The sequence below is a fragment of the Lygodium microphyllum genome, chromosome 8, assembly GCF_053477565.2.
Source record: "Lygodium microphyllum isolate KBCC chromosome 8, Lygodium_microphyllum_v1.1.10, whole genome shotgun sequence".
Classification (NCBI taxonomy): Eukaryota; Viridiplantae; Streptophyta; class Polypodiopsida; order Schizaeales; family Lygodiaceae; genus Lygodium; species Lygodium microphyllum.
In genome coordinates this window covers 31486485-31507433 of record NC_141142.1, presented here as the reverse complement: position 1 = coordinate 31507433, position 20949 = coordinate 31486485, and the positions used below count along the sequence as shown (strand labels likewise).

The following is a 20949-nucleotide window of genomic DNA, read 5'->3' as shown; positions in this document are numbered from 1 at the left end:
GCATGACAAAATATAGGCGTGGCGCCTATCAAAATATAATCCATAAATCGAATACTCGCTATCCTCCAATGCTTTCCTCCACCATTGCTGCTATCTCTACACATCAACTGAAGCATTCACAATCGTTAGTAAAATAATACAATTAAACCGACAAAAGTGAATACCTAGCAATCTTCAGCTACATAAATAAATCAATTGGTTAGAAATAAATCCTAACCTTAATTTATTATGAGTGCGCACTCTAAACTCATAAATGTTTATTAATTTAATATGCATTTTGCGGAATCACCCGCTATGGAATCACCCATGTACACACTAAATTAATGAAACACTCAAAAAGGAAAGGCGTCCCCATCAATTTCTCGCACAAAGAATCCACTTTGTGTATGATCCCCGGTCATCAAAGTTTACGCAATCCACCGTTGTCGTATTGCTGTGCATTCGAGGTGTGAAATCCACCCAAAAATTGTGTGTGTGGGATTTGATACTTTGTACATATTTAGTTGTTGTCTTTATACTTTTTTTCTGCGTGAAAGAGGGTTTGGAGCAAGAGGAACTTATCAATAATGCTCTAGTTGGCATGTCTTGCCAAGTGGTCAGTCAACCTAGACGAGGAGGTTTTGATCAACAGCCCACAGGAGCTTTGGGAGATGTGGCTGAGACTAGCACAGACTCTGAGATTGGTTATGCATATGGTGCTTTGATATTCGTAGGTGTGGTTGGTGGAGTTCTTTGTGAAGCTCAATATTTTCAGAATGTCATGCATGTTAGCTTTCACATTAGATCTTCTATGATTGCTGCTGTATATTCCGTAAAACATTACGGTTGACTCATGAGGGAGAAGAAGTTTGTCAAGAGAAACTTAATGGCTGGAGGAAGCTCACAAGTGGGTACAATAAGTGAGGATGAGCTTTTGAAGTATAATGGAACAAATCCGGAACTTCCCGTCTATGTGGCGATAAAGAAAAGAATTTTTGATGTATCAAAGGCTAAGAACTTTTATGGGGCTGGAGGTGCTTATGTTGTTTTTGCTGGCAAAGATGCCAGCCGTGCTCTTGCAAAAATGTCTGTCAAGGAGGAAGATGTTAATGGGTCATTGGATGGGTTGTCAGAGAAGGAGTTGCAGGTGCTAGAGGATTGGGAGAAGGCCGCTTTTCTGAGGCTATTGTGAGAGGAGCCGAAGAAAAAAAAAGCAAGAAGGGGATGACTATTTTCAAATGGGGGGCTTTTTGGAGGGAGAAAAAAGGGAAGGATGGTGCCCTGTGAGCGTGGAGGAAATGGAGAGACGGGCACTGCACAGCGATCACACCAGAAGGATGGGGGAAAGTTCCAGATTCTGTGCTTGCTTCTTTCAAAGAAACTGTGCTGAACGTTCCTGGAGTAAAGGGATGTGACGAAAGGAGGAGGAGGTGCATGCTCCTTCTCAAAGGAAAACTGTCAATCACTCTCAACCTCTGAATCCACAGTCAAATGCATTTCTGGCATTGCATAAAATAGCCCAGAACAATACAGAGAGATCCAGGAAGGTGGAGAGTATAGTTGAAGATGGGAAAGGAAGGAAAAGTACTGATCAAGGGAGTAAACTGTATCTGGTACTGGAATTAAATAATACGTCATGGCAGGGTGAAAGAAAGGAAAGACTTGAGGATGACATGCTGCAGCAGGTTCAGCTTGCTGATAGGAGATTCCTGCTCTGGGATGTGCCTATTATTCTTGTGCTGGTCAATGATGCTGCCGACCTTGCTTTAGTGCAAGCAGCCAATGATAGAAAGGTAGGCAGAAGATGAAAATTCTAATATGAAGGGGAGGATTATCGTCTGGTTTTGGAGGGCGAGCTCTCCGTTCAGAGTGAGAGGAGCAAGACATCGAAAAGGAAAAGAAACGAAAGAAGTTGGAGAAACGGGCGTGTTGTAGGCCACCTGGGGGGGAAGGAAAAGCAACAGTTGAACAGGTTAAGAGAAAAAGAAATTGGAGAATCATCGTAATAGCACAGGAGCAAGAGCTTATGAAAGATCTTCCAGGTCCCGATTTTCGAGCTCTAGGAAAAATCCAAGATGAGAGAGCTCATCTCCTCCACCAACTCCATTCGGCATAGCTAAACTGGCTACTCAGCATTGATTCAAACCAACAATCACAATGAGGATTTCATGCTTTGTCTCTCGCACACATGCATATGTGTATATATCAGAGTCGAGACTGCTCTGGAAGACACCATTACCTTCTTCATCAAGCTTCTTAGAGCTTGAAGCCTGCTGAGGAATGACATCGTATCATCTTCTTCAACCTCTACTCCTCTTCATAATCTGGTTGATTCAGAGATGAGATTATTCCTGTGAAGACAAAGTTGGTGGATGCAAAAACTGGGGCAGATAGGCATGTTGTTTCGGTTGATGATGGGATCAGACCTGGAACTTCCCTTGCCGACCTAGCCAAATTAAAACCTGTTTTCAGAAAAGATGGTACTACACTTGAAGGAAACTCGAACCAGCTAAGTAATGGTGCTGCTGCAGTGCTATTTATGAGAAGAGATGTGGCCTTACAGATAAATCTTCCAATTCTCGGTATATTCAGGAGCTATGCAGCAGTAGGTGTTGATCCAACAATGATGGGGGTTGGACTTGCTGTTGCTATTCCAACAGTTGTGAAAACTACTGAACTAGAAATCTCTGATATTGATCTTTTTGAAATAAATGAGGCTTTTGCATCTCAATACACATACTGTCTATAAAAATTGGGGCTAGATCCAGAGAAAGTAAATGTAAATGGTGGTGCTTGAGTCCGATAGCTCTTATGTTTCTCACAAGAGCTCAGTTGGATACTTGTAGAACTATGATCTCTTATGTTGTACCTCCATCATAACATGGCAGCTTAGGAGAAAGCTTGTGCCTTTGTATTTCTGGCTTCCTCCACAAGAAACTTTTTGTGGTCTTCCCAGACAGCCTGAATCCAAGAAGATCACGATAGTGTTGTATTTTTTTTAAATTCTAGATTTCTGCACATAGTGTTTGAGGTCAAGGATCTACAAATGCAACAGAATTAAATTGGGTGGCCTAAAATCAGTGGACTGATCAGATTTGAAGTCATCTTGTGTTTTGCAAACTTCATGGCAGTAATATAAAAATTACTTGGCATCATTTTCTCGTCTTTCTTTTTCACATGTCGGATCTTCTATCTTGAAATTCGTCAAGGTCCTCTGTGGTCGCGACTTTGCTTTTGAAAACGCTTCGACATCTTTGGTGAACCCGATGTGAAAGCGTCGCAGAAATTTCAGGATGGGGGATACTTCAGCATCATTTTCAGCCTCTTCTACAATTCCAGCTGCGTCCTCTACTTCAGCTCCATCAATGACTGCTGCGTCAAGTACTTCAATAGATGATCTAAAGCAGATTTTGCAGAATGTGTCCATGTATATGCAGCTTCAAAATCAGCAGACACAATTGTATATGCAGCAGCAGCAGCAATTGCATCAACAACAGTTGTCTCAGCAAAGGCAACTATATTCAGAGCAGGAGAATGCAAACAGCGTGACTAAGGTGATTGAAGCAGTTGAGAATGAGAAGAAGCTATTTGATGGCCATAATGTTTCAACATATTTGAAGACATATGAGATCAAGATGGGGTTTTTTGGAGTTCCAGCTGGACTTATAAGTAAGTACTTCCTTTGTCTTGTCACACCCGCCTTGAGGGCAAAATTGACTGATCTTTTTATTCAAAATTCACATTGGCAAGATTTTAAGAAGGCCGTGAAAGAAGATTATTTCCTTGAGGACTTTGGGATGGCTACACGGCGGTCATTCCAAGAGTGGGTCTACATGCCAAACAAAGGTCTAGCTGCTTCAGAGTTGATTCGAGAATTTGAAGAGAGGTATAGTCAGCTTGATGCCATTGAACAAAGAGCATTGGATGTTGAGAAAGTTGAGCTTTTCTTGCAAGCTGCAGATCCTGCTCTTCAGGAAGAATTGGGAGAGCTTCTTGAGGATCGCACGAAGCCTATGGGACTTAAAACAGATTGGCAAGATGCCCAGGATGTAGTCTCGACTTTGACCAAGAGGAGGATATGGAAGACCCGTCTACAGAATGGTTCTATGACACCGACGCCATCTTCTGCTCCTATGCCTGCTTCTATTCCTGTTATTTCTTCTCCTCCTCAGCCAGTTTCTTGGCCTATGCCAGTGCCTACTGTTTCCACTCCTCCTATTCCTCCTGTTCCACGACCGATGCCGGCTCCTTCTGCTCCAAAACCATCCAATCCGTTGGTGCCTACCTCTCTTGATGACATAATAAAGGCATAACGGATTTGACACTGGAGTCAGTTAAAGCGGAGTTGGTGGGAAAATTGAAAGAGCAGTTTGCTTCGACTGCGCCTACTATTTCTTCTAGTGCTCCTACTACACCTAGGAGTGCTCCTAGTGTACCTAGGAGAGATCGAAGATGTATTTGGTGTGATACTATGGACCATCAGCATTGCAGGGATTGTGAATCTTTTCAGGATGCAAGGAGGAAGAATTTGGTATTTTGGGGACAAGATGGTAAGATTTGGTTGATTGAAACAGGAGCTCCGCTTGCTACCAACTTTGGAAAAGGCGGAATGAAAAAGTTAGTGGATGACATGGCTGCGCGTACTTCTTATGTTATAGCTAGAGGATATGCTTGTGCATATGGAGTCCAGATTGAGAAGGGATCAGAGAATCAGTCAGCACTATGGACTTATGCTATGGAGACTGCAAACAAGGGAAAAATTCAGCAAATTGTTTTGACTAGTGCAGGCTCTAGAATCAGATCTGAGACAGGTTGGGATTCGCGTGTTGACAGGTACTCTATTTATGCCTACTTGGCTAAGTCACAGGGAGCAGATGTACTTGTTGAGGAGAAGCGTAAGAGGGATGAAGAAAATCCAAGTGTAGCTAAAAAGACTAGAGGGGGTGAGTTTGTTACTCCACCTATTGCAGGACCGTCTTTGAGACCAGGGCCAGAACGACAGATGGAAGATGCTCAAAAGAGAGAAAAGAGGCAAGAGCCTAGAGAGAGAAAGCAGCCAGGGTTTAGATTGATGTCTGATATTGAGACATCTACGGACATGAGGAAAATCTTTAATGACAAGATACTTGGCAGTGAGGTGACTTTCACTATTTCTAAGGTTTTGGGCATCTCGAAAAGAGAGTTTCAAGATCAGTTTCAGGAGGTTCTGAAGAGGAAAAGACATGCATTGCCTACTACTGATATACAGGGAGTTTTGATTGGGGAGTTGGAAGAGGATGAGGATGAGGTTTTGGTTGAGAATGCTTCTGTTTTTCCACAGATAGAGAAGAGGATTCAGCCTATGCATTATGCTGAAACTGATGAGCCTATCTTGATACTGCGTAGTCACTTTTCGCGGAGTCATTGGGCTAGGGCAACTACAGAGACGATGGTAAAAATTGGAGAGAAACAGGTGCCTTATGTTGCTTTGGTGGATCATGGTTCAAAGATTAATCTCATAGTTCGTGGAGTTTATGAGAGTAACAGATGGCCTATGGATGTAGAGCATGGGTGGTGTATGAGAGCCGCCAACAACACTGCAGGTGATTTGTATGATGCTTGTCCCAGTGTCAGGGTTTCTATTGGAGATGTAGAGGAGGATTTCCATTTTTTTGTGCAGGATTCATGCTCTTATCCCGTAATTCTTGGACAGTCATTCATCATAGAGATGTGCATGGAAACAAAGGTAATGGATGATGGATCTGCTTATGCACGGATTCGCAGTAAAGATGGCATGAGAGCAGTTCAGTTTATGACTGTGTGTGTGAACCATGTTAGAAACAGGGATACTCTCAGAGATGCACCTTTGCCCACTGTGAGGGATTCGGGTTTTCATTAGGTACCACTGTTTCGTGAGACGATGGTGGTACAGAGCAGAGGAGATTGGAGTTCTCGCCTCCTGGCAGCAGTATTTTCTCCTCCGGTTTTGTTGGGATTTCAGCAAACAGTTCGATGAGCTATCAAAACACTTCTAAGTTGCCTAGAGCTGCCAGGTAGTATATATGCAGGAAGGAGAAAAAATTGAAAAATGCAGGAATTTTAGAGGATGATGAGTACGTAGATGGGATATATGACAGTATGATTTGTGCAAATATGATGACAGAGATGGAAGATATGCTGAAAGCTGATATGCAGAGTTGTCACAGTAATGTATTAGTGCAATCCCTGGACATGTTTCATGAAATTGCAGATTTTGTGTCACAGATTGAATCAGAGGCTGAGGTGACTCAGCAAAAAGTGTTGAGTGCTGAAGAAATTCAGCAAACAGAGTTTTCGGCTGATTATGATCAGCTTACAGAGACACAGAGGGCTGAAACCTTTCAGCCAACAGAGTTTACTGCTAAAATATTTCAGCATCCACAAATTAGGGATGTTCCTATGCAGTCCATAGAGCAGAGGGTTGAGGATATTCAGCCATTGGCATGCAGAATTGCTGATTTACAGCAAGATTTGAGTAATGCAGAGGATCATAATGAAGCCAAGGTTGACACGAAATACAAGACTGTGGATAAGAAGTTGAAGCCGGTAGCTGTATCGCTTCCACCTGACAGTGATCAGCAAATAGAGAGGGCTGCCAAACAGCCAATTTTGAGGAATCCGGAGCATATTGGCCATAAATTTTCAACAGAGACTCTTGCTGAATTGAAAATTGGAAATGGTGATTTCTTGCTACCCACAGAGAAGCAATGCTTTCAGGAGATGCTTGAGTGACATGGAAGGGGGTTTGCTTTTTTCCCGCATGAGATTGGATGTGTGAATCCGGATCTTGTTGCTCCTATGGTCATTTTTACTATTCCTCATATTCCATGGAATCTCCGACCTATTCCAGTGCCTAAGGCACACCTGCCAAAGCTGATTGATTTATTGAATGAGAAAACCAGGATGGGAATTCTTGAGCCTTCATTTGCACCATACTCAAACAGGTGGTTTACGGTTCCAAAGAAGAATGGTACTCTCCGATTTATACAGGACATGCAGCCAAACAGAGTTACTATCAGGAATGTTGGTATAGGTCGAGTTGTGGATGAGTTTGCAAAAGCATTTGCTGGACGTGCCAGCTATTCTTTAGGTGATTTGTATTCAGGATATGATCAGTTTCAGCTAGCTTTGGAAAGCAGGGACATAACCACCATGAGAACTCCTATTGGGCTTGTTAGGATGTGTACCTTGCCTCAAGGTGCTACTAATTCTGTTGCGCATATGATGAATGCCATGCATAAGGTTCTTCGTGATTATATACCTCAGCTTACTATGCCTTTCTTGGATGATGTGCCCATTAAGGGGTGTGCAGAAGAAGAGAAGAATGAGAGTTTAAATGAGCAGGGATGCATATACTTTGTGGCTGATCATATTTCAGCTTGTGAGAAGATTTTGGCCAGGTTAGAAGAAGTGAACTTGACACTATCAGGGCAAAAATCTGTTTTTGGAGTAAATGAGGTTGTCATTGTTGGACATATGTGTGGGTATTATGGCAGGAAACCCTCATTTGATAAGGTGGATGCTATAGGCAAGATTACGAAGTATTGTTCTACCACTTCAGAGGTACGGAGATTCATTGGAGCTTGTGTGTTTTATATGATTTGGATACCTCATTTTGCACACATAGCAGATTGTTTATATCAGCTGCTTCGAAAGGGGCAGAAATTCTATTGGGATGAGAGCCACACTAGAGCCATGCGGAAATTGAAGAAGTTATTGTAGATTGCTCCTACTCTCAAGAAAGCGGATTATAATTGAGGAAGGCCTATTGTATTGATAGTTGACACTAGTCCAATTGGCATAGATTGGGCTGTGGGTCAAGATGATGCAGATGGAAACAGGTATGCTATTCAGTTTGGGGCGAAAGTCCTAAATGAGAGACAGAGGAGATATCCGCAAATCAAGAGGGAGTTACTGGGGATTGTTACGACTCTCAAATGTGACAAGGAGTACTTTATTGGAGCTTCAGTTGTGGTAGAGACAGATTGCTTGCCATTGATTGGTATGATTACGAGTTGCTCTACTCCGGATATAGCTATGTTGAGATGGATTGCATACATCAAGTCATTAAATCCGGAATTTAAACACATAGCAGGGAAGGATAATCCAGTGGCAAATATGTTGTCTAGAGCCAGATATGATGAATAGGAAATACTACTTGCAGAAGAGGATGATGTAGAAATTCCAGCCGCTATGGTTGATCATGTTTGTCATGTCTATGATATTGTGGCTTTCATAGAAGAACTCTATGTTGGAGATTGGTTGCGGATTGGCAAGTATCTTAGTACACTAAGCAAAAGAGATAAATGGACAGATGAAGAGTTCAAGAAGATCAGAAGGAAAGCCTATGGTTATTTTCTCAAGGACGGATTTCTTTGGAAGCATCCGAAGAAAAGAGGTGGATTACCTTTGCGGGTTTTCTACGATAGAGAGTCACAGTTACAGGTGATGACGGAGTTTCATGAGAGTCCTTGGGCTGGTCATAGAGGAGTGTGGGCTACTTATGAGAAAATCAAGGAGAAATATTGGTGGAAAGGCATGTATAGAGATGTTTCTCACTTTGTAGAGACTTGCAGAGATTGCCAGATGTATCCGGTAGTGCATCATCGAGATGAGCTTCATCCGACCTATCCGCTATGCATTCATTATAAGTGGGTAGTTGACTTGGTTACTATGCCTATGGGTCTATGGTAGATGAGATATATTGTTTTGGCTAGAGAGGATCTTACCAATCATGTTGAGGGCAGATCTTTGAGAACGAAGACCACTAGTGCAGTGTGTAAGTTCTTATTGGAAGAAATTTTTTGCAGGTATGGCTGTGTGGGTAAGATCACTGCGGATTGCAGTGAATTTGATGCAGATGAAGCTAGGGAGTTTTTCTCTCAACTAGGAATCAAGTTGGCTCTAACCACATCATACAATCCAGAGGGAAATGGAAAGAGTGAAAGAGGGCATCCGCCGATAGTGAAAGCATTAGCTAAAGCATGCAGAGGATGGATTGGAGAATGGCCGAGACTTCTACCATTTTCTTCATGGGCTGATCGTATGACTCACAGTGTTACCACAGGATATATGCCCACAGAGTTGATGTATGGTCAGAAACCGGTTATGCCGACTAAGACTTGTGCTTTGACTTGGCCAGTTTTACCTTGGCAGGAGGATTTGACGAGAGAAGAGCTCTTAGCTCTTCGGATTCGGCAGTTGGAGAGAAGACCAAAGGATATTCAGTTAGCTATTGACAGGTTGAAGGTTGCTAGACTAAGAAATAAGGATAGGTTTGACAACAGGCATCGCTTGCGGCCTAGAGCAATAGAAGAGGGAGACTGGGTATTAGTCTTTGATAGCAGCCTTGAAAATCAGCATACTACATATGAGTTTACAGAATTGGATGGGACAGTGCTTAGAGTGCCTATTGCTGGAAAAAGAATTAAGATTTTCAAGAAAAGAGATGATGAAGATTATGCATTGGAAGAATTTGCAAGAGAAGAGCAACGAGAAGAAACTCCAATGGAAGAGATAGATGATATGACAGATAATCTTGTTGATATACCGGAAATGCATAATGAAGAGATTGATCTGTTTGTGGATCTTGATGATAATGATCATGGGTAGTTGGCCCATCCAGAGGATGTGCAGGATTAGAGGGGGTGGATGTCGTATTGCTGCGCATTCGAGGTGTGAAATCCACCCAAAACTTGTGTGTGTGGGATTTGATACTTTGTACATATTTAGTTGTTGTGTTTATACTTTTTTTCTGCATGAAAGAGGGTTTGGAGCAAGAGGAACTTATAAAAAATGCTCTAGTTTGCATGTCTTGCCAAGTGGTCAGTCAACCTAGACGAGGAGGTTTTGATCAACAGCTCACAGGAGCTTTGGGAGATGTGGCTGAGACTAGCACAGACTCTGAGATTGGTTATGCATATGGTGCTTTGATATTCGTAGGTGTGGTTGGTGGAGTTCTTTGTGAAGCTCAATATTTTCAGAATGTCATGCATGTTAGCTTCCGCATTAGATCTTCTATGATTGCTGCTGTATATTCCGTAAAACATTACGGTTGACTCATGAGGGAGAAGAAGTTTGTCAAGAGAAACTTAATGGCTGGAGGAAGCTCACAAGTGGGTACAATAAGTGAGGATGAGCTTTTGAAGTATAATGGAACAAATTCGGAACTTCCCGTCTATGTGGCGATAAAGAAAAGAATTTTTGATGTATCAAAGGCTAAGAACTTTTATGGGGTTGGAGGTGCTTATGCTGTTTTTGCTGGCAAATATGCCAGCCGTGCTCTTGCAAAAATGTCTGTCAAGGAGGAAGACGTTAATGGGTCATTGGATGGGTTGTCAGAGAAGGAGTTGCAGGTGCTAGAGGATTGGGAGAAGGCTGCTTTTCTGAGGCTATTGTGAGAGGAGCCGAAGAAAAAAAAAGCAAGAAGGGATGACTATTTTCAAATGGCGGGCTTTTTGGAGGGAGAAAAAAGGGAAGGATGGTGCCCTGTGAGCGTGGAGGAAATGGAGAGACGGGCACTGCACAGCGATCACGCCAGAAGGATGGGGGAAAGTTCCAGATTCTGTGCTTGCTTCTTTCAAAGAAACTGTGCTGAACGTTCCTGGAGTAAAGGGATGTGACGAAAGGAGGAGGAGGTGCATGCTCCTTCTCAAAGGAAAACTATCTCTCACTCTCAACCTCTGAATCCACAGTCAAATGCATTTCAGGCATTGCATAAAATAGCCCAGAACAATACAAAGAGATCCAGGAAGGTGGAGAGTACAGTTGAAGATGGGAAAGGAAGGAAAAGTACTGATCAAGGGAGTAAACTGCATCTGGTACTAGAATTAAATAATACGTCATGGTAGGGTGAAAGAAAGCAAAGACTTGAGGATGACGTGCTGCAGCAGGTTCAGCTTGCTGATAAGAGATTGCTGCTTTGGGATGTGCCTATTATTCTTGTGCTAGTCGATGATACTGCCGACCTTGCTTTAGTGCAAGCAGCCAATTATAGAAAGGCAGGCAGAAGATGAAAATTCTAATATGAAGGGGAGGATTGTCGTCTAGTTTTGGAGGGCGAGCTCTCCGTTCAGAGTGAGAGGAGCAAGACATCGAAAAGGAAAAGAAACGAAAGAAGTTGGAGAAAAGGGCATGTTGTAGGCCGCCTGGGGGGGGAAGGAAAAGCAACAGTTGAACAGGTTAAGAGAAAAAGAAATTGGAGAATCATCGTAATAGCACAGGAGCAAGAGCTTATGGAAGATCTTCTAGGTCCTGATTTTCGAACTCTAGGAAAAATCCAAGATGAGAGAGCTCATCTCCTCCACCAACTCCATTCGGCATAGCTAAATTGGCTACTCAACATTGATTCAAACCAACAATCACAATGAGGATTTCATGCTTTGTCTCTCGCACACATGCATATGTCTATATATCAGAGTCGAGACTGCTCTGGAAGACGCCATTACCTTCTTCATCAAGCTTCTTAGATCTTGAAGCCTGCTGAGGAATGACATCGTATCATCTTCCTCAGCAGGCTGAGATTATTCCTGTGAAGACAAAGTTGGTGGATGCAAAAACTAGGGCAGAGAGGCATGTTGTTGTTTCGGTTGATGATGGGATCAGACCTGGAACTTCCCTTGCCGACCTAGCCAAATTAAAACCTGTTTTCAGAAAAGATGGTACTACACTTGAAGGAAACTCGAACCAGCTAAGTAATGGTGCTCCTGCATTGCTATTTATGAGAAGAGATGTGGCCTTATAGAGAAATCTTCCAATTCTCGGTATATTCAGGAGCTATGCAGCAGTAGGTGTTGATCCAGCAATGATGGGGGTTGGACTTGCTGTTGCTATTCCAACAGCTGTGAAAACTACTGAACTAGAAATCTCTGATATTTATCTTTTTGAAATAAATGAGGCTTTTGCATCTCAATACACATACTGTCTATAAAAATTGGGGCTAGATCCAGAGAAAGTAAATGTAAATGGTGGTTCTTGAATCCGATAGCTCTTATGTTTCTCACAAGAGCTCAGCTGGATACTTGTAGAACTATGATCTCTTATATTGTACCTCCATCATAACAGGGCAGCTTAGGAGAAAGATTGTGCCTTTGTATTTCTGGCTTCCTCCACAAGAAGCTTTTTATGGTCTTACCAATCAGCCTGAATCCAAGAAGATCACGATAGTGTTGTATTTTTTTTTAATTCTAGATTTCTGCACATAGTGTTTGAGGTCAAGGATCTACAAATGCAACAGAATTAAATTGGGTGGCCAAAAATCAGTGGACTGATCAGATTTGAAGTCATCTTGTGTTTTGCAAACTTCATGGCAGTAATATAAAAATTACTTGGCATCATTTTCTCATCTTGCTTATTCACATGCTGGATCTTCTATCTTGAAATTCGTCAAGGTCCTCTATGGTCGCGACTTTGCTTTTGAAAACCCTTCGACACCGTAAAACCTCACGGAATCCACCATGGCACGGAATCCATCGTGAAATATGCCTCCTGGCATCACTGTATGTGAGAGATTGAGAGAGAAGACTATGAAGACATTGAAGATGAATAATATGTGATTGATTTCCATTCAAAGATGGTGTATTCCTTTGTGTTCTTTGTTCTATTGATGGATTTTGTGACGATGTTGGAGATTATGGTTGATTCTATCAAATCCGTGGGAAATATCTACTATGATGTTGCGTGAAGAATTGTTGTTTTCTTTGTTTTGATGATCAAAAGAATGAAATAAAAGCTTGTTGATGTTACAAGATAGATTTTCTTGCAAGAGAATTTCCTTTTTCTTTGGTGTTCCTCTTGGGGCTCCATGTTTTTGGTGCGCAGCCGGGGAAACTTGCCATCAACAAGCACCAGAAGAGGCTAAAAATGAAGGAAATGGCATTGCCAAGAAGAGAAGAAAATTCAATGGATGTTTGTAAAGTTCCTTCTTCCACTGAAGAGTTGGAATTTCTCATTATCAAAGCCACTTTCCACAAGAAGTTCATCCCACAATGGCGGAAACATATCACCATCATGATGCAAGCTCTTTGTGGTGGACAGTTTCCTCTTCATGTTGAAGCAGCAAAAACTTGCATCTTGGTGGCAAACTGTTTGGGAACAAACTGAAGAGCAGAAATAGAGAGAATGACCATCCATGGAAGATTTGGTATTCATTGAGAAGTTTCTAGACATCATCAAGTGGGAAATTGTGAAGAAGCTTCAGGAGTCTTGGTGTGTGGAGGGTCACAAAAATAAGAAGGAAAACAGTTGGAATTTGTTCGTGGATGCTCAACAGCAAGATACATGGGATGCTTGGTGCACTAATAATCTTCCATTTGTCCAATTGGCAACCCACTGGAAGTTGGTAGACAGAGTGTTCTTTACAACATACACTGTTGAAACCATCAGAAGCTGGCATTACTATGATGATGGCACCACCACAATGCTTAGACGTATGCATTTTGACACCTTCAGAACCGAATACCTTCCTCTGTGCAGTGGCATGAAAGCAGAATTCAAAGACGTTGAAAAGGAAGAAGTAGAAGAAATGTTGGCAAGAGAGTCCTCCAGAGATTGAAGCCTTCTGTTATCCCTCTGTGGAGCACTAACAACATAATGGAGCCAACCCCCTGATGAATGACGCAATAAAGAGGCAAGCGTTAGAACAAGTCCAGAGGTACGTGAGAAGAGAAAAGGAAAAAATCAAAGCTGAGAACGAGCTCGCAGCAGAAGTCACATTTGATGCCCTTCCGGAACTCTTTACAGAAGTCCCAATGGCACATCAAGCCCTTCCTCCTCCTGCTGGAGGTCCATTTCTAAGCCAGATCCGTCCTGGAAATATTGATGACATGCCAGTGAACGTAGTTGCGTTGCCAATTTTTAAGGGAGAGTACAATGAAGACACTGATCTTCATGTAGGAGAGTTTATGGTAGCATGTGTGGCTAACAATCCCAAAACCCCTGAGCATTGGTTGGCAATATTCCCCGCCACTTTCAAGGGCGCGGCGTTTTAGTGGTATGAGAGACAAGCAGCAGGAACTTTTGGCACATGGGACGACCTGAAGTTGGCCTTCCTCACTAAATTCAAGCGTGAAGGTTTTGAAGAGCGGATGCGAGAGGAATTTATGAATTTAAGTCAGTCCTCTGGAGAAAGAGTAGAAGCTTATGTCTCGTGAATGGAATCCATCCTAAAGAGATGGACTAACCATAATCTAGATGATGGCATTCAGAAGGGGGTGTTTCTCAGAGGATTACAACTAGAAGTCTGTAAGTTTGTGGAGCTGCAAAGACCAGCCACACTGCAAGCTGCAACAGAAGGTGCAAGACGAAATTGGATCAGCCCATCTACTATGCAAGCCGAAAAGTCACTAATAGAGAGTGGAACTATACAGTGATAGAGCTGGAGTGCTTGGCAATGGTGTTTGCCCTAGAGAAGTTTCGCCACTATCTGTTGTCTACCCACTTTAAACTTTATGTGGATCATGAGGCCCTTTCCTTCCTGATGAACAAAGCAGACGTGAAAGGACGACTGATGAGATGGTTGCTCTTATTCCAGGAGTTCGACTTTAAGGTAATTACCAAACCTGGTCGTTCCCATGTTCTGGCTGATCATCTGTCGCGTATCCCATAGACTGCAGACGAGGAGCAGGATGATCCGAACCTCCCTAATGCTTCCCTATTCCTAGTAGAAACTGTAACCCCCTGGTATGCAGACATTGCCAATCTGCTGGCAACCCAATAGTACCCTCCTGGCATTTCTAGTCGAGAAAGGAAGAAGCTTCTGTTAGAATTAGCCCCCTACACCCTGTTAAGTGGTGCACTGTACAAGAAAGGAAAAGATGAAGTGTTCAGAAGATGTGTTGCAGGAGATGAGATTGGGATTGTTCTAAAGGCTTGCCATGATGAGCCATGTAGAGGCCACTTTGTAGGAGAAGCTACAGCCAGGAAAGCTATGTTAGCAGGTTACTGGTGGCCGACCCTCCACAAGGATGCCTATGATTACTGTAAGCGATGTGATGCTTGTCAGCGAATGGGAAAACCCACTAAAACAAGTGCCATGACACTGCAACCTATCCTTCCTTTGAAGCCGTTTGAGAAATGGGGCATCAACTTCGTCGGCCCAATTGATCCACCCACCAGAAGGAAACAGAATAGATACATCGTGGTATGTACGGATTATGTCACAAAGTCGTGTGAAGCTAAAGCCCTAAAGCGGGACGATGGTAACAGCGTGGCCCTGTTCATATAGGAGAATATCATCACCCGTTTTGGCAGTCCCTTGGAGCTAGTAAGTGACAGAGGCACTCATTTCATTAATAAAGTCATGGAAGAGTTGACAAAGCTGTATAAGATCCGCCATCGCAAGTCCACTCCTTATTACCCTAGAGCCAACGACCAAGTCGAAGTCACGAATCGCATCCTCTGCTCGATTCTGACAAGAACAATTGTCGCACATCGTCGTGATTGGGATGATCGACTTACACAGGCCCTCTGGGCGTACAGAACCTCCCATAAAGCAACAACAGGACAGACACCCTTCCAGCTGGTATATGGTACAAAAGTTGTTTTCCCTGTTGAACTGGAATTGCCCTCTTTGCGAGTGGCTATCAAAGAGCGTTTGGGGGACAATGATTCACTGCAACGCCATCTCTTGCACTTGGAATGTTTGGACGAAACTCGCAGGATGGCTCTACAGTGTATGGAAGCCATGCAAGCTCGACGTAAGGCTTACCATGATAGCTTCATCAAGCACAAGGAGTTCAAAGAAGGTGATTTGGTCCTAGCCTATGATTCACGATTTGACAAGTTTCCTGGAAAGTTCCAACAGCGGTGGATGGGCCCATATAAGGTACTTGCTGTCAACCCTAATGGCTCTGTCCAAGTGCATACCGTTGATGCCTCTGATGATCCCTTCTTGATCAATTGCTATCACCTCAAGAAGTACTTCCCTCCCTGGGGATCCTGACAATCACAGTCGGCCGACTCTTTTTCTTTTGGTCGTCGAGCTGTACTCCTTCTGGTGCTTCTGATCGCCATCCTGTTTATTCTGATGAGGCGGCCTCATTTTGTTAGCCCCTCACAGCCACCTCCCATCCTTACTTTGTTCTCTTCCCGTCTAATCCAGCAGCAGTGGCGAGGTTGGTTCTGACATATGGTCTTTCTACCATTCCTTTCCTAATGAAAAAAAAAGAGAAAAAAAAATATCGGTCATGGGAGAAAAGGACTTCGGTCCCTGTCATGTCGACCTATTCTTCGAGAAAAGGTGGAGACACCCTTGGGAATAGGAGAGAGAAAAAAAAAACAACAACATCAAAACAAGAAAAAAAAAGCGAAGAAAAAACAAAAGAGAAAAGAAAAAAAAACTGTTATGGGAGAAAAGGAAGCAATTCCCTGTCATAGCAGGCCTCGTTCCAAGAAAAGGTGGTTAACACCCTTGGGCGAGAAGCTGGCTATGGAAAAGGTGGCAATACCCAGCAGTCCAGAAAGTGGATTCATCAATTAACATCCCCAGGATCCAGTTCCGAAGCTGCCTCCCTTGGTATGTTGTGTCCTGTGCCTTTCTGCAGAGCGTTTGACAGTCCTCTAGCAAACGCCATGTTCCTATCTAACTCCACGTTCGATCTGATGGCTACCTCCCTGGGTACGCCTCTTCAACAACTGACGACGCGATCTTCATCGACAAACAATTGAGTGATGTAAGCTTTCATCCTAACCGGATGGGGATGTGAGTATGGGTTGCCCTCTGTACCTATCAAATGAGTGTGAGACAGAGGGTGGGGTGAGAGACCAGTCTTTTCGCTTCAAATCAAATGAGAGGTGAGAAGTGTGAATGAAGTGTTGCATGCACGGGATGGGCCTCTCAATGCACAAAGCACGATTTGTTCTATGCACTGCACTATAAGGCTCCCTGGCCTTCCTTCTCACACCGTATGCCGGCACAGGGCGGGATGCACACTTGCACCATCAAATGCGCACAAGGCATACAACCTTTGCACAAGTGATTGTGAGGATTACCTCAATGGGTTTCAGGAATGGGCTGCCCTCTGTATCTTTCAGCAGAGCATGAGACAGAGGGTGGGCTGAGTGTGACTGGTGTTTCCTCAATCACTTATTGAGAGGCGAGATTTGAGGGACGTTACGACACTTGGAGTCAGGTACGTTCCCGTTTCCCTATGCACCCACGGGGTGGGTCTCTACCATCATCACAGGACACGCCACCCTGTTCCGTATACTGCACTGTAAGGCTCCCTTGCCTTCCTCCTTGCACCTATGCCAGACGGGATGAATGCACCATCAACTGTGCACCCTGGCATACTCCCTCTGCACCATCCCCCTTGTCAATTCCTAAACTGGGGTGTGAGACATGGGTTTTCATCTTGCTTTCCTTGAGTGATATTAGTCATGGGGCGAGTGACTGCTCTTTCATTCCATATGAGTGATTGTACGTTGAGTGCAATATTCCTCATCATCGACGAATTTCCTACGATTCCTTCAACCAGCTACCTCCCTGGGTGCTGCCACGTGGTCCCTGCCACGAAGGACGTGTGTTGTGAAGATGCCTTGGTACCTACTGCAGCCGACAACAACACAGGACGTGCCATCGATAGTCAACCTTGATTTTCGACAACATGGGCTAAGTTTTTCTAACCTTACACCTTCTGTTTCTCAGTGATGGTCATGTTTTAAGTGTGGGAACATTAGCGGTTGGTTTGTTGAGTGGTCCTAGGTCCCTGTTGCTCGGTTAATCTTGTCCGTTAAGGTTTTAAGTGTGGGGACGCATCCCTGCGCGTCTACATTGCATACCCCTATGCATATGCCTCAACCTGCTAATGCCTCTATGCCATGACTTGCTTTCACCCTGATGGGGTCCTTTCCCAACCCACCCGTTCATTTTTCACCCACCCTCGGGGCTGTTCCCTTGCAGTTTTCCTTCATTCCCTGATTTTGCTGTCCTGCCAGGTGCACGCACCCTACGTTCACCAAAATCCACATCCAACCTTATAGCCCTGTTCATCCCTTTGAACTGACCATTTTTCCTTTTTACCCACCCTTGTTCCGATGCACGGTTTTTGAGTTATTAATTTTTGACGGATTTTGCGTAAATTGATCAGTTTTCCATGTGAATGCACATTGCTTGTTTCGAAACCGTGATTTGACGTCATAGCCCTGACAACTACTTTCTCCCTGGAATTTTTCCTTTTTCCTCCGTGTCATTTTGATGCACGGTTTGTCCACTACTAATTTTTGCAGTTTCTCAAGACTTTTTCGTGCGTCTTTTTTACATTTTTTCATGTGAACCTACCCTATTTGCATCAGAATTTCAATTTAATTTGACAACCGTGTCCACGCACCTTCCCCCACCTTTTTTCTTTTTCCTCCACCCTCTTTCGACTTCTGGATTTTTAATTATTAATTTTTAAATGTATTTTTGGGTGTATTTTTTGTGTTTTCGCATGTGAACCCCTCCTACTTCCGCCAAAATTGTGTTCTAACATCACAACCCTGTGCCATCTCTTCCTGCGGACATTTTTTCTTTTTACTGCATGTCACTCCGGCTAGTGGTTCGTCCAATATTAATTTTTGATTCCCTTTTCGGGCCTATTTTTAGGGTTTTTCCCATGTGAACGCGTCCTATCTCAGTTGGAACCATGTTTTGATGTGATAGGATTGTCGGGCACGTTTTTTTGCACATTTTTCCTTCTTCCTGCACCTCGTTCCGATGCACGGATCTTCCGATATTAATTTTCGTTTATGTTTTTTGGGCCGTTTTTTGCTTTTTTTGCATGTGAACGCCCTGTCTTTCCCCCAGAACCCCTGTTGCATGTTTCCTTTGTCTTTCCCCTGCTATCCTGCCCAATTTTTATTTTTACATCATTTCATTTTGATGCCCGGATTGTGAGATATTAATTTTTCTTTATTTTTACGTGTTTCGCACGATTTGTCCTGCGCGTGAACGCGCCCGTTTTCAATTTCACGCGTCTCCACACGCCCCGGTCACGTCCACGTGCCCCGTACCGACATCCTGGTGCCATTCCGATTCCGTCATGGCAAATTTTTTACCTCGTCCCGCGCACGCGTGCAGGACGGGGGCACGCCTTTCTTTTATTTCATTTCTTTGTTTAATTTATTATTATTTTTAACAAAAAAAACAATTTCTTCTCTCCCTCCCCCCACGGGCACCCTTCCCTATCCCCCCCACCCCCCCTTTCTCTCTCCCCGACACCCTCCCCCCAACCACCTCCCTCCCCCTCTCCCCCTGCATCCCCTCCTCTTCTCTATCTCCATCTTCTCCCTCCTCCTCCTCTTCTCCTCCTTCCCTCCTCTCTCCTTGCCCCCGCCCGCTGCTCCTGCGGACGCCCTCTGCGATGCTCCTGAGGACGATCTCCCCACCCGCCCATCGCTTGTGGCCACGATCTCCCCGTCCCCGCCCGCTCCTGTGGTCGCCCGCCCTTGGCATCCCCTGGTGTTGCCTGCGCCTTCCGCCTGGGCTCCCGCCTCCTTGGTCGCAGCCGCCACCTGTCGCCTCCCTCTTGGCCCTGTCGCCTGGCTGGCGCTCCTTCACGCCCTCCCCAGCCTGTCGCTGGCGCTCCAACGCCTCGCCGCCTGGGCCTCCTTCACGCCCGCATCCGTCCCCATTTCTCCCGTTCCCTCCACCAATTCCAACCCACCCCCTAAGTCCCCATTCCCCCCCAATCCCTACACCCCCCCACACACACTACAACCCCCTTCCAAGCCCCCATCCCCCCCCCCCCCCCCCCCCCCCCCCCCCAGGCACACAAACACCCACAATCCCCCCACAAGCCTCAATTCCCACCAATCCCACCCACCTACCCCCCCACATGCCCCCAGTCCCACCCAATTCCAACTCACCCCACTACTACCCCCCCCCCGCCAGGCACACAACCATGCAGAAACCCGCAGAAGACCTCCACACCACAACAAAGAGACGAAACCCGCAGAAACCCGCCGAAACTCTTCTCAACCCCCAGTCCCACACGAGGTGTGTACGCGTGGATTCGTATGTGCGTTGTTCGTGCGAGAGTCCGTTAGCAGCCGTTCACGTGCGGGGACACACGTTAGCTTGTCTGTGCGGTGGTGTGCACCAGCCAGTTGTTCACACGCAACTGACACGCAGTCCATTCCCGGGTATATATTCCCGAATGTTTAATTTCCAAACCCGCAAAAACCCTTAAAATACATTTAAAAATTAAACAATTCATTAAAAATCAATTAAAATTAAAAAAATTTACAAAAAAAATCTTTTAAAATTTTCCAATATTTTTACAGTAAATTGAAATATTTTTCCAAACTAAAAATCTCAGAACAAAATTTCAGAAAATTCTAAAAGTAAAAATTCTTTCAAACATACATACAAAATGAGCAAAAATTCATTAAAATTGGTAAAAATACCAATTTAATTACAAAAAAATTCTTGAAAATTTCATCAACTTCTTTGCTTATTTTTGGAATCTTTCTTAAGTTGAAAATGTTGTGCCATTTTATTCCATTATTATTTTATGGCAAAAATGCTTCATTAAATGCCTAAATTCATGAAAAATCCTCTTTAATTCCAAACACAAGCTGAAAAATCTGAAAAAATCCAGATACTTTGGTCACACGTGGTGGATTGATGCTGAAAATCTTCAACATTTTTGTATGTGTTTTATTGTCAAACTTTTTTCACAAATATCAATAAAAACACAAGAAAAAGAACATTACAACAAACAAAAACACATAAAAACCAAAATACACAATCAACAATACACAATATTTTTTTAAAAAAATAAAAACAACATATAAGCCATCAGTCATCCAAATAAATTCATATACACTAATCTTGCTATGTCGTGTGTCTAATTATTTTCAGTCCGTGGTTTTTCTTTTTGGATTGCTGACCTACATTTTGGGGATTGAGACGTGCGCATTCATTGCATACACATATACCCACTTCCAGGTATTTTTTCTTTTATATTTTTT

General features: G+C 43.7%; 1 pseudogene across 1 annotated transcript; it reads left to right on the top strand.

Moving 5' to 3' along the window:
- Positions 1–857: 857 nt before the first annotated feature.
- On the top strand, positions 858–10125 carry LOC148032115 (putative steroid-binding protein 3 pseudogene; annotated as a pseudogene). Its single transcript, XR_015691740.1, has 2 exons — positions 858–1126; positions 10102–10125. The product of XR_015691740.1 is annotated as a putative steroid-binding protein 3 pseudogene (transcript).
- Positions 10126–20949: the final 10824 nt, after the last annotated feature.